Source organism: Marmota monax, unplaced genomic scaffold (genome assembly GCF_021218885.2).
Source record: "Marmota monax isolate L192 unplaced genomic scaffold, Marmota_monax_Labrador192_F-V1.1 WCK01_AAM20220418_F8-fsc00031, whole genome shotgun sequence".
Classification (NCBI taxonomy): domain Eukaryota; kingdom Metazoa; phylum Chordata; class Mammalia; order Rodentia; family Sciuridae; genus Marmota; species Marmota monax.
The window spans coordinates 13,711,577-13,724,265 of NW_026695197.1; positions in this window are offsets into that span (position 1 = coordinate 13,711,577).

Consider the following 12,689-nt stretch of genomic DNA (forward strand, 5'->3'; position numbering starts at 1 on the left):
AAAAATGTATGTAAAGTTGCCCTTCAGTATTTAAGGGGAATTTATTCCAGGATCCCTGCAGATACCCAGATTTGCAGATAATATAATTTCTTATGTATTATGATGTAATACTTGAACATAACTTATGTATATCCCCTATCTGCTCTAAATCCTCCTAGATTACAATCATATCTAATATGAGGCCAATGTTATGGTGTAATACTCTATAATTTAGGACACAATGAAAACAAAAAAAAAATCTGTACATGTTCAGTACAGATACGATATGTTTTTCCAGATATTTTCTATCTGTGGTTGGTTAAATACACAGATACAGATACAAAAGGTTGACTGTGTGTTATGATTTTCTTAGCCTGTGACAGTATAATTTTGATTCAGATTTGAGGAAGTGCTATTTGACAGCCAGCTGTGTTGTGATTGATTAGAATTCAGGAGAGATTATGAGAATGCTATCATATCAAATGAAAAGGGAAAGTATGGAGTGCTTGCAGAGGAACAAAACTGGTGGTGGTCAATGGAGGCATGGAGACTGGATTATCTGCTAGTATTTGTAAATGTAACCAACCAACCCTGAATCACTCTGAAAGTTACTGAGTATAGATGTGTTCCTCCAACTTGCTAATAATGCCCATTTGACTTTGAGCTGGCAATGGACTATGAATTAAGTCTCAAAGTAGAATTGTTTGTGCACCCTCATCATTAAGAATAGAGTGAATTATGAGTTCCAGAAAGCTGTCTTGCTGCTGCTATGAATATAGCTGGTTGATTCACACATGTTTTCATATAGCTTGCTTCTCACCTTTATCCTCTCTGTGCTCCTATTTTCAACACTTTCAAAAAGAGAGAAATTTCTTCCCAAAATGCTTCACAAAAGCTGGATTTTGCTTTGTAGTATGTCTAAACTTGGGAACTTGTCAAACTGAATGGAACAGAGTGATTCAACTGTTCTAACAAGGGCAGAGAAAGAAAAAAAAATCAGTGCTCTGTGGTTTGCCAGAGATACATTGAAAGAATACTTCAGCTGCTCCCATGGAAAAGAAAACTGTGCCTTGTAAATCACTAATCCCTCCTGTTTATAATATACACCACGTCCAGATGAGAGCACAGTGAATTAAATAAGCTCTCTTTACACAATAAATAATAGGTTGGCAATTCAAAGACTTTTCATCAAAGCATCTTAGGAAGCTTTATTTGTTTTAATTGACTTGACAAATTACTGATTGAAAGGCTGTGCTTATTCTGAGTTACTGAATTTTATGTCCTCCTCATTGTTGCATTTTAATTTTGTGTGTTCCATCACTTTTTGTTCTGACGTGTCCCCCAAAGACTGGTGTGTTCAAGTGTCCCAAAGAAGCAAAGTTCAGAGGTGGGACTTTTCAGTAGTGATTGAATGGTGAAAGCTCTGACTTTGTTAGGGGATTCATCCATTGAGAGATTCATAGCTGAATGAAAAATTGAGAGATGGTGGAAGTTGGCGAAAGAGACCTAGCTGAAGGGAGTAAGTCCTCAGGGACATGCCCTTGGAAACCACATCTTGCTGTGGCCTTCTCCCTTCTCTCTCTCTCTACATCCATGAGGTGAGCAGCTTTGCTCTGCCATGTGCCCCCTACCATAATGTCTCCCACTCACCACAAGAACAAAGAAATGGAGCCAAGCAACTCTGCATTGAAACCTCTGAAACAGTGAACCAAATGAGTCCTTCCACCTTTACCTTGATCTTCTCAGGCATTTTGTTATAGTGATGAAAAGTTGATGAACACAGTCAGTGACTCTGAGAGTATATAAGATAAAATTGTTACAAAGTTTCTGATTTAGTTACAATAGTAGAATAATTGTAGTATTTATAATAAGGATAATTTGTTCCACTATGTATACTTTTCTTCCCAACCTTCCAATGATTGCTTCTTTGCTGTTTATGAAAGAGTTACTGTTCAGTAATTGGTTCCAAATGGCTCTTTGGTTTTTGAGAATTTTACATTTATTTCAAGATCAACTCAGTTATTATATAGCCTAGGAAGATTTGCCTGTGAGATCCTATCTTTCTTCTTTTTAAGTTTTGAGAACATTATGATGATACACCTCAAAATGATACATAAACATATGTATATTTTATGTATATACACATAAATATATGTACATATACATATGCATACACATATATATCCACAAAATTTCCTAACCCCACAGTGGTTTATCATCTGATATAATATATGTTTTTCACTTTGTATGCCTTATAAGGAGATTATATTTAAGGTTTACTATAAGGGGATATATTTCTCTAATTTATATTTTTCTTCTTTTCTCAAAATATATTGAAAATTTTGTAAACACCACATTACGTTCAGACACTTATTAATGCCAGTTTTTTAATGATAAACAGGCTCTTCAGTTTCTGATTGAGAAAGACTCTAAAGTCATATTTTTTTTACTATAAATAAGAGGACTTACTATCATATTCAATTGGGTCTCAACAGACCAGAGTAGTCATACTTGGTAGGATTAAAATTCTAAGAATGATTATTGGAAAGGAACAGCAGTTCTATTTATAACTTGAAACATTGATTTGCCTCTGAAAAGGGTGAATAAAGCAAATACACAGGAAAGGGAAAGTAAATGGAGTAAGACTCATTTGAAAAATATAAGCTGTCAAATCACTTTGCATTTCAAGTTGTATTTTCTTGATTATATCAACTTTTCTTGCACTGCATGGTGTGTTTGACACCACACAATATGACATGTCAAAAGCAATTTCATAAATAGAAAACAAGGGCAAGGCTAACTTAGGTTCCCTGAACTGCTGGACTAGAGAGTGTGAGTGTGTATGTGTGTGTGTGTGTGTGTGTGTGTGTATACATGCATGCGCTCATGCACATGTGACTTTCTTAACAGCTTCTATTTCCAAAAGACTGTCAACAAGAATTCATTATCTCACCTAAAGTTGTTCTGTAACTTTTCTGTTTTGTTTTTGAAAATCCTTCCAAAGTCTCCCTTGCTGAAAAAAACTGTCAAGAGCATTAAGAAATAGTAACTAAAAAATTCACCTTCTTTTAGTATGAGAGAAAACAACCTTTAAATAATTTTCTTTAATATTAATAATCCCCATATAATTTTTTTAAATATTTGAAAGCAGATGATTTTCTTATATGGAAAAAATGTACTGTAATTCACTTTCCACAGGTTAAATTATTTCCCTTAACTATAACTGAAATTTATAATTGGATTGCTTCTCAACCTTTGCATCCAAGGGGGTGCCCAAGCATATTAAAACAGGTTATTGAGGTATTTAGTGGAAAGTTTTAATCAAGTGCTTTTATTTGCAATGATAGTCTATATTATGAGCATATTCTGCTTTGTCAGGGTATATTCATAACTCAATAAGGCACTCCCTTTAGTGCATTCATTTGCATATGGGACTGAGTTAATATTTCCTCCAAGACTAAGTCCATCATATGATAGTACACTGAGTATCTGGTGATTCCACTGAACATAGAAGGAGAACTACAGTGAGCAGGATGACATGGCTTACCATAGTAACAATGTACAGAGGTCAGGAAACCAGAGTCATGTTTTAGACAAGACACCTTGTCACAATTCTTAGCAATAGGTCATGAACAGTTAGTAATGGATGTTGTGCTTCCAATATTAACAAATACTTTTACAAAATTGCTATTTATTACAGAGTTGAATACTAGTAGAAAAATTCATAGAGTTTTAAAGTAAATTTTTATTTCAAATTGGATTCATGAATTGCTTCCTTATCATTTTGTAAAATCAGAAATCTAATTTTCCTCAACAATCAAGCAAAGTCATGAAATTATTGGTAAAGGCTATATAAAAAAAGGAAATGTACAATGATTCTCAGAACAAGTAGTATTGATAAATTAAGAAATATAACAATGAAATTACAGATGCAATGTAGAACCCGTTTCAAAGCTATATTTTTATGGCATTAGATTCAACATCTGTGATTTAATATAAATAAATAAAACAGGATAATCTCTGACAAAAAGCAAAAGTTGGTTATTATAATTTGTTTTGTGGGTTGGTTTTTATCCTATTTATAAACTCCTTTGTTTTTAATTCTAATAAGAATCATAAGCTATATATATATATGTATATATATATATATATATATATATATATATGTGTGTGTGTGTGTGTGTGTGTGTGTGTGTGTGTGTTTACTCTATATTTGCACACTGAGAATCCAGGAATAAGTTTTTTCATCTCAACAATGCCTATAAATAGGTACATTTATAATTTGCTGTCCCATTGGGACATTTCTGAAAGTGAAAGTGAATACAAATGTTAATTACTTGGTGAGGCCAGGCATAAATCAAATATTTTCTGTGAAAATTGGGATGTGTGGTCATTTAGCATGCATAATTCAAGTTTGGAAATTATTAATTTAGTTCAGTCTGTTTTCAACATGAAATAAACTGACATTCCAAGTTTAGTTGTGGTTTAGTAACCAGTCTGACACTTAGTGTTTTGTTTTCTGAATTAATTCCTTCAATGTTTCTGTTCCCATAAAGTTATAAAAACTATTTTCATATATCCACAGTGCATATATCTCTCAACAACTTTCAGAGAGCTGAGAAAGATTAAAAGAATATAGTAAAAGCATCAACATTGATTTTCACCTTGAAAGAATACACAGACACAGAAAAATAAGCTTTTACTCACCAGTATATTTGATGAATTGAAATTATCACATTTCAATGTTGAAACTAAATGGCCCCAACATAAGTCAATATAACAAATGCATTTTCTAGTTCGTGTATGACTTTGGCACAAACAATTTTTGTGACATGTGTTGGACTCCAAGCAGTTGAATCCAGTTAGGTACAACTTATCTCATTTCTATATTTAATCATCAACAAAGATCTATGATAGAATTCCTCAGACAATAATTCAATAGTTTTCATGATGGTGAACTTTTTAATCTAAGTAAATGAATACATACAATTTAGAAAGTATTTCAGCAAACATGAAAGCAAGGAAATTTCAGGTTAACTTTACATCCACAGACCAGGAAATTTATGTGCCTGGAACACTTTTTCTTCTTCATAACTCTCCAGATGATAGAGGTTTTATTATAATGTGCTTTATATTTGCTAATGTAGTTCTACTAAAACTCACATATACCAAGATGATACTTTCCTCCTCCTATCTCTTCCTCACGAATGCCATCATTAAACTCCATTGATACAGAGCCACCTGTGTATACAGCACTCAACCAGGCATGACATTTCTGAAGTAATTTGGAGAGAGATGACAGCAGGTGAAATTGGAACATTCCCAGAGGATGCTCATTCTGCATTCAGCAGCATTCCAGATATTTTCGAAGAGTTTCTTTTTCTAATTTGCATTATTTCTAAATACATTTCTCATACTTTTCCAAGGTTGCTAGCTATATTGAAATACATACATTAATATTTAAGCTTATGTCAGGCTTAGATCTATGAATTAAATAAAAGGCATAAATTAAGCACACATTTGTGTGTTACTCTATGAAAGACTCCTTAGCTTTGGAAATAGACAAAAGAGAGTGAGTTCTTCCCTCATTGGTTTACCTTTCACACATTACCATTTTTTAAACCTTTCCTAGGCTATTTATAACAGCACATATCTATGAGTTAACTTGGGCAGTAGAAAAATTCAATCAGATATTAGTTTAAGTCATAATTACATAACAGATAATTGTTCATTTTCAGTGTTGTTAATAGCATTTGCTTCAACACTGTCTCTCAAAAATATCTCTGCTTTGAAAACCTCCAATTATTGATCAATCATTATTTCTGAAAGCTACTCATTCTGTTTTTGTGCAGCTCTAGTTTCTTCTTTGAATATCATATCTTTGGCAGGTGGGATTTTGACACCCAAGATCTTCACTTCTGACTTTTACCCTTGTGGTTATGTTACATGGCAAAAGGAACTTGGCATGAAATTAAAAGCAGGAGAGGGAAGTCAGAGAACAAAAAACATGAGAGAAGTTCAGTGTTCCACTTATTTCTGGACATCCTGCTGTGCACCATAAATATATGCAGTTTTTGTTTGTCAATCGATAAAAAAAAAGTTCAATAGGATGTGTCAAGGGAACAGTGAACTCAGCTCTGTAACTATAAGAAACTAAATTTCACCAGCACCCTAAAGAAGAATTAAAGTGGGTTGACTCTTTGACCATGCCTTCAGATAAGATATGAGTCCAGTTAGCCACAGGATTTCAGTCCTGAGAGACGCTGAGCAGATAATCCCTTTGAATCATTCTATGTGTATTTTCTTTTATTTTGTACTGTACATTGAACACAGGGGAACTGTACCATGAGCTACATCTCCAACCCTTTTTATTTTGAGACAGGGTCTTGCTAAGTTGCCTAGGCTGACCTCAGGGTTAAGATCCTCTTGTCTGAGTCTCCCAAGTAGATGAGAGTATAGCAGAAATCAGCCACAGACTCTGGTTTATGTTTGTACTTTTGATGCATGAAGTTGTGAAGTTATTATTATGGGTATTTGTATATGCTACTAAGTTTGTGGGAAATTTTTATAACTAATGGAAGAACAGTATATTCTAGGAATATACTAGATCTTAGAGAGCTTCAGGTTTAACACTCTCATTATTCATAAGGAAATTAAGCTATTTGGGAAGTTGAACATTGGCATTTTGCATTCATAGTTTATAGTAATTCCATTTTCTACTGGTCTTCTAATCTTTCCTACCACATTGTTTGATGATTTGTTGAAAAAACAGTATGATAACAACTCTTTTGTAAAAAATGAACAAAGAAAAAAGTTGGGTTTGCTCTTGGGGACTGGATCGCTATTTATTGAGCTATTACTCTATGCTTAGTATTATGTTTGATACTTTAAATATGTGTTACCTTACAAAATAAGTGACTTAGTAGAGAGAAGTATGGCACATATATAAATAAGAACAGTATAAAATATAATAAGTATCAAACCACATAAGGGAACTATTTGGTAAAAGTGAACTCAAAAGAGAAAGATTAGTTTTCGATGGAAGGAGACTTCTCTTGCAAAGTTCCATAGAAGTTAAAACATCAGTCTTGTTATTCAAGGATGATGAGCATATGCTCCCTTTAACAGCTCCAAGTAGTCCTGCCTATCCATATTTTGACCTGAACAGCCTGAGAAAATTCACCAATAGCAATCAATGTCTGGGATCAGAGCATTTGCTGAGGACTGTCTTTCCTTAGTCCTTTAAACATTTTTTTCTTTTGCTGGTGTCACACTTTTTCTGATCCTTCAGCTTATCATATGTACCTAACTGCTTGAATTCAGTAACCAAGATCAGTGAAATGTCTCTGGTTCTTTCCTGATTTTGCTTTTGCACCTGTTCTTTCAGTGACATATCCTCAGTATGACATACCACAGCTATTAGCAGAGGTGACCCACATCTAAGGCCATAGTATATAGCTGTAGTACATACCCAGACTTGCTGGCCCACTAGGGATAGTAATAATTTACTAATTAGAACTAAGGAATAGCCAATCTCTATGGACGTGATACTTGGACCAAACTGTAAGAGAGCATGAACGATGCCTTTACCACCAAAGTTTTATTGTTCTATTTAAATTAAGCAGATGATACATGAAGTTGAGGGTATATGCTGAAAAAGTTAAGCTGGCATTGGACAGCAACAGAGATTAAATACCAAGTCATGGTAGTTGGAGTATTTATGTATATATCATTGGTATCAGGAAGCTTTTGTGTGAATTGGCAGAGAATTGTAAGGACCTCTCAAAACCTTGGGAAAGCTACTCTACTAGCAATATGTAGGATGATTTGGTTCTTAAAATGAAAGGAGAAAATTTTTGATGAAAATAGAGGAAATTGGTACTTACTTACAAGTCTATCATAGCAGAAACTGGCAAGCCATTTACTCTCTGAATTTATCTTCTATTTGAAGAGACTATACATCATCAGTGAGATATGGCCATGGGATTATGTTCCAGCCAAAGGAGTAGGTTAAAGTTGTGCTCCCATTTAAACCTGACTGTGAAATCTTCCCATTCTCAAAGATTCATGCTCTTCCTAATTTCATAGGCTTTTAAATATTAAGGGGGATTTGCATACCATATATTGAAAAGTTGGACTCAGAAGGCAATAACTCTGGAAGCCCCACTTGGAGAAGAGCTGCCCACTCATCAGAAAATCATGTTTCTGATTATGTGATAAGAAAGAAACGGACTCCTGGAATTTTTGTTCAGTGGATTTTTCAGAATTTTTGTGTTGAGAACTCTAAATTCTTAATGTCTTAGAACAGCAAGCATTTATATTTTAATCACATTAATTTGGGACTGAGGTTCAGTAGCTGCTTTGCCGCACACTCTTAGTTGACAGTGGGCTGTTTGCTATTGACTTCACAATGTGGGCTTAAGCCTGCAATTAAAGACTTTATCTGAGCAAGCTGCTCTCAGGACAGTGGGAAATTTGCAAGAGCCTAGGCAATTGAGGCCTCACATTTATAGCTCTGTGTTACCATCACTTCTTGCTTTATTTGCTAAAGAGTAAGGAACAAGCCCAAAGCCTAGGTGAGTACATGAATGGAGTGAGGCTGTGTCATCTTCACTCAAGGAAGGAAGAAATGAATAATTGAGAAAAATAATACAGCAGTATTGTGGCCTGTTTTGCTATAACTTTGCTTATTCTAATTACTACTACATTGCTATGTGCAGGACTTAATTTCAGGACTTTTTTTTTGGTAGAGACTTAAACCCAGTGTTGCTTTACCACTGAGCTAAGTCCTTTTTCTTTCTTTTTTTTTTTATTTTGAGACAGAGTCTCACTAAGTTGCTTAGGGCCTCACTAAGGTACTGACACTGAACTTGAACTTGGGATACTCCTTCCTCAACCTCCAGAGTTGCTGGGATTAGAGGCATGTGCCATTATACCCAGCTGATTTCATGACTTATTTTTAATAAGGAATTCTGACCTTCCATCTCACCTTACCTCACCCCCAAATATATTTTAGATGTAGAGAAATTGTTTCAGGAAAATAAACAATTTTCTGAGAGATGTTTACAGTATGGATTAGAGTCAAGAGTCAAGTCTGGTTCTGCATATTTTATTTGTGTTATCAGAAAAGTTCTTTGGCTATGAGGAAAGAAAATGCCATAGTTTTCTAACATCAATGGATCACTAGACAGCCTCAGTGTTCTCTTCTGTATTTGTGATTACATTACACGATTGATCAAGTTTCTTCAGATCTAACAGTCTGTGTAACTGATGAGGATAAGGAACTGTCAGGATGAAATCTGACCCATCTAAGCTTTGTGGATAACTATTCTCTAACTGTTGCATGATGTACAATACAGTTACCTTTACTCCTCATGCATTTACCAATTTATTCCATGAAAGATATGAGGTAAACAAAACAGCAAGAAACCAAGCAGAAGTTGCAATAACACAGATGAAATTTCTTGGCTCCTTTGGTGAATGGGGCATGCTCCGAAGCAAACTGAAGACAATAGTAAGTTTACAATAGTAATGAGAAGTAATGAGAGGCAGAAGAAACAGTGAGAATGGTTCTGAATACTAACTTCTATTATACTTCGTGCCAGGCACCTTTAAAATACTCTTAATCCACCCAATTGCCATACAATGTGGGCATTTCCATTATCTCTTATTAAACAGATGATGCCATTGATTGGCCAAGTTCTGGAATGCCTGGTCCAGATTCACATGGCTGGTGATTCTAGAATTTATCTCAAGCCACCTTACTGTGCTGCCAGAGAAATGGAAGCTAAGAAGTATTGAAAGCATGTTCCTCAGATGACACCTTCATGTAGCACAGTAAGAAACTCACAGGGTTCAACAAAGGGAACATGTTTCCTTCCTGAAATGTTTTCTTCCAAATACTTTTGTTTCAGATTTATATCATTCCATATGCTTTTATTTGCTTAAGTGTAAAAAGTTCAGTTTCAGGTGGTAAGATGCAAATACCTTTAATAAAGGCATTAAATTTGGGGCAAATGCCAAGACATAACATAAAACCCTTAATGTCTGATTAGTTTGTAACATATTGGTTTATATGCAAAATTCTTCTTCCCCCACCCTCCTACTTAGGAACTGTCTTCCAGGTGGGTTCTATCAATGAGATGTGACTTGGCATCCGAAGTGAAATGTAGGTAGAATAAGAAAGAGAAAAAGAGATTCCAGTTAATGAAATTGAAAGTAAATTGACAGAGGTCAGGGTGAAGGGAACACCTATGGACATTTGAGATTCACAAGGTGAAAATGAATCCAAGAAAAGAGTCTTGCTCAGAGGGTATTGTATGTCTGTTTTCCACCTCCCCCTGAAAGGAATGAAGCTCTGTTTAAGAGTTGCAATGTCTGGGTGCTTTTCTATCTTTTCCACCTATTTTAGGTCTTGTGAATGAATGCTCTGCTTGTGGAACGAGGCTTATAACTATCTTATAAAGCCAGTAGAAAACTGACTTGAAATTAGACCTAATCTTTCACCTTCACTCTTTAATTTGCTATCTTTATGATTTCAAACAGTAAATTAAGGAAAACACTTGTTTTTTTCTGTAAAAAATATATAATGTAATTTACTTGAGGTAAATAAGCAATCTGCTTTTCTCATCAATTCTGAAGCATGTTAAAGATATTAATTATTATTGCATGAATTTTGCCTTCTTACATGGAGTTTTGCTTTTGACCATAATACAAATCAGATGCTACAGAAGAGGGAAGAGTTTTAATATACCATAAGTGATAAAGACAGCAGAGAAATAAATCAAATTACATTATTTGGTCCCAGAACTGCATACAGTAGAAAGTACAAGCAGACACAAACTTACTGGGTAACTGCTTAGAAGACAAAGTCTGCTGTGTCTATTAGCAGTATCTTAAGTGGAACTGGTATAATTGACTTTTAAAAAGTGCTTAAAATTAAAAAAAAAAAAAACAGAGAAAATGGAGCAGATTAAAAGTTTCCTTTTGAAGTAGAAAAAACAAAGTTTTGTCTAGCCAGTAGAAAACCAAAGTTTGTTTACTAACAAATAATATATTCACAACTTTCAATGCCTGAAGATATAAAAAAGGTTTCATTGAAAATTTTTTTCTATCAACCCAGTTTCCAATTCCCCAATATGTAAATGACTGTTACTAGTTTTTGTTAATGTTTTCAGAATTTTAATGTATATGTTAGCCTCCCTGTGTGTTTGTGTGCATGCATCTGTGTAAAGATTTTAAATACTCTTATTGCGTCTCATTGTTTTTACTTAGCAATGCACTTACTTACCTATCAAGTGGTAAAGAGATTCCCTATTCTTTTATATTTTTAAAACTATATGGAAGTATTGCAATGATTCTAACCTTTTGTTCTTACAAACAATGCTGAAATCAATAGTTCCATAGACTGTTCTTGGACACCTGTGGAGGTATAACCAAAGCAACCTTTGGAGAACTAGTACTACTGTGTGGATGGTGCCTGTTAGGAGTTGTAGTATCAATACACTGACATGCAGAGCTGAATGGTAAAATTTTCAGTCGGATTTCTGGATTCCAGTCCACTTTCTTTATTCCTACTTTAGAAAAACTTCAGAAAGCACAATGGTAATGGGTTTTTATTAGCATTGACACCTGTACAATACTGTGGGACATGTCATCTGCACCATGTGAAAGAAGGTTCTTCAAAAATTAACTATTCATAGGCCAATGTAAAATGAAGTGATGGTAAACAGATCAAACTTTTCTAAAGTACATCATATATTTCAGGTTTTGAAACAGAGAAGACTGGAAAAGACATAAATGTGCTTACAATCTGCTATCTTAACCTCACCAGTAGTCTTCAATATACATGCATCTCTCTCTCTCTCTCTCTCTCTCTCTCTCTCTCTCTCTCTCTCACACACACACACACACACACACACACACACACACATACACACACATATCCCTACCTGCTGTGTTTCCCATTTTTACTTGATTTATAAATCAAAGCTATCAAAAAGAACACTTGAATGAATATCTGGCAGTTGGGGGGGTTTGCTCTAGTAGCCTGAATCATTTTCTTTAGACAAATTGGAACCATTAAGCCAGTCATTCAATTGCCAAATATCTGGGTTTGAATCTTGGAGCTGGGTTAACCCTCAGCCTTCTTATTGCTGCACTATAGTGGTTTTGTCATGCTGGGTCACTCAGCTCAGAAATTCCAGATTGTCTTAGTCACCCTCCTCTTCCATACTCAGATACAAAAATATCTCTAAAATGTGAGAAATTTCAAATGCACAATATTTCTTTACTCCCTCTCAATTTTACTGCCTCTGGGCTAATCCAAGCCCACATTATTTTTTATTTGTTATTATAATAACTTTCTAAAATTATTTATTTTTCCTCTGGGATTAGCTGTATATTTCATTTTTTTAACGAGTTTTGTTTCTCAGGATAATAAATAATTGGAGTTTGTTTATGCAGAGCATTTTATGAAATTATTCTTGTTACTTTGTATTTCATAGAGTAAAAGTCTATATTATATTCATCACTCAATGATCATTTTACATAAAAATATGTATATGACATATGATTTTAAACATTTTAGATTACTAGTAGTTTCTAAATTTGTTAAATTGATAAAAATGAAAGTTAATGACAAAAAGAAATTGTTTGAAATTTGTGCTCTCAGAGTATAAAGAATGTATTATTGCTGGTGCCTCAGGAGG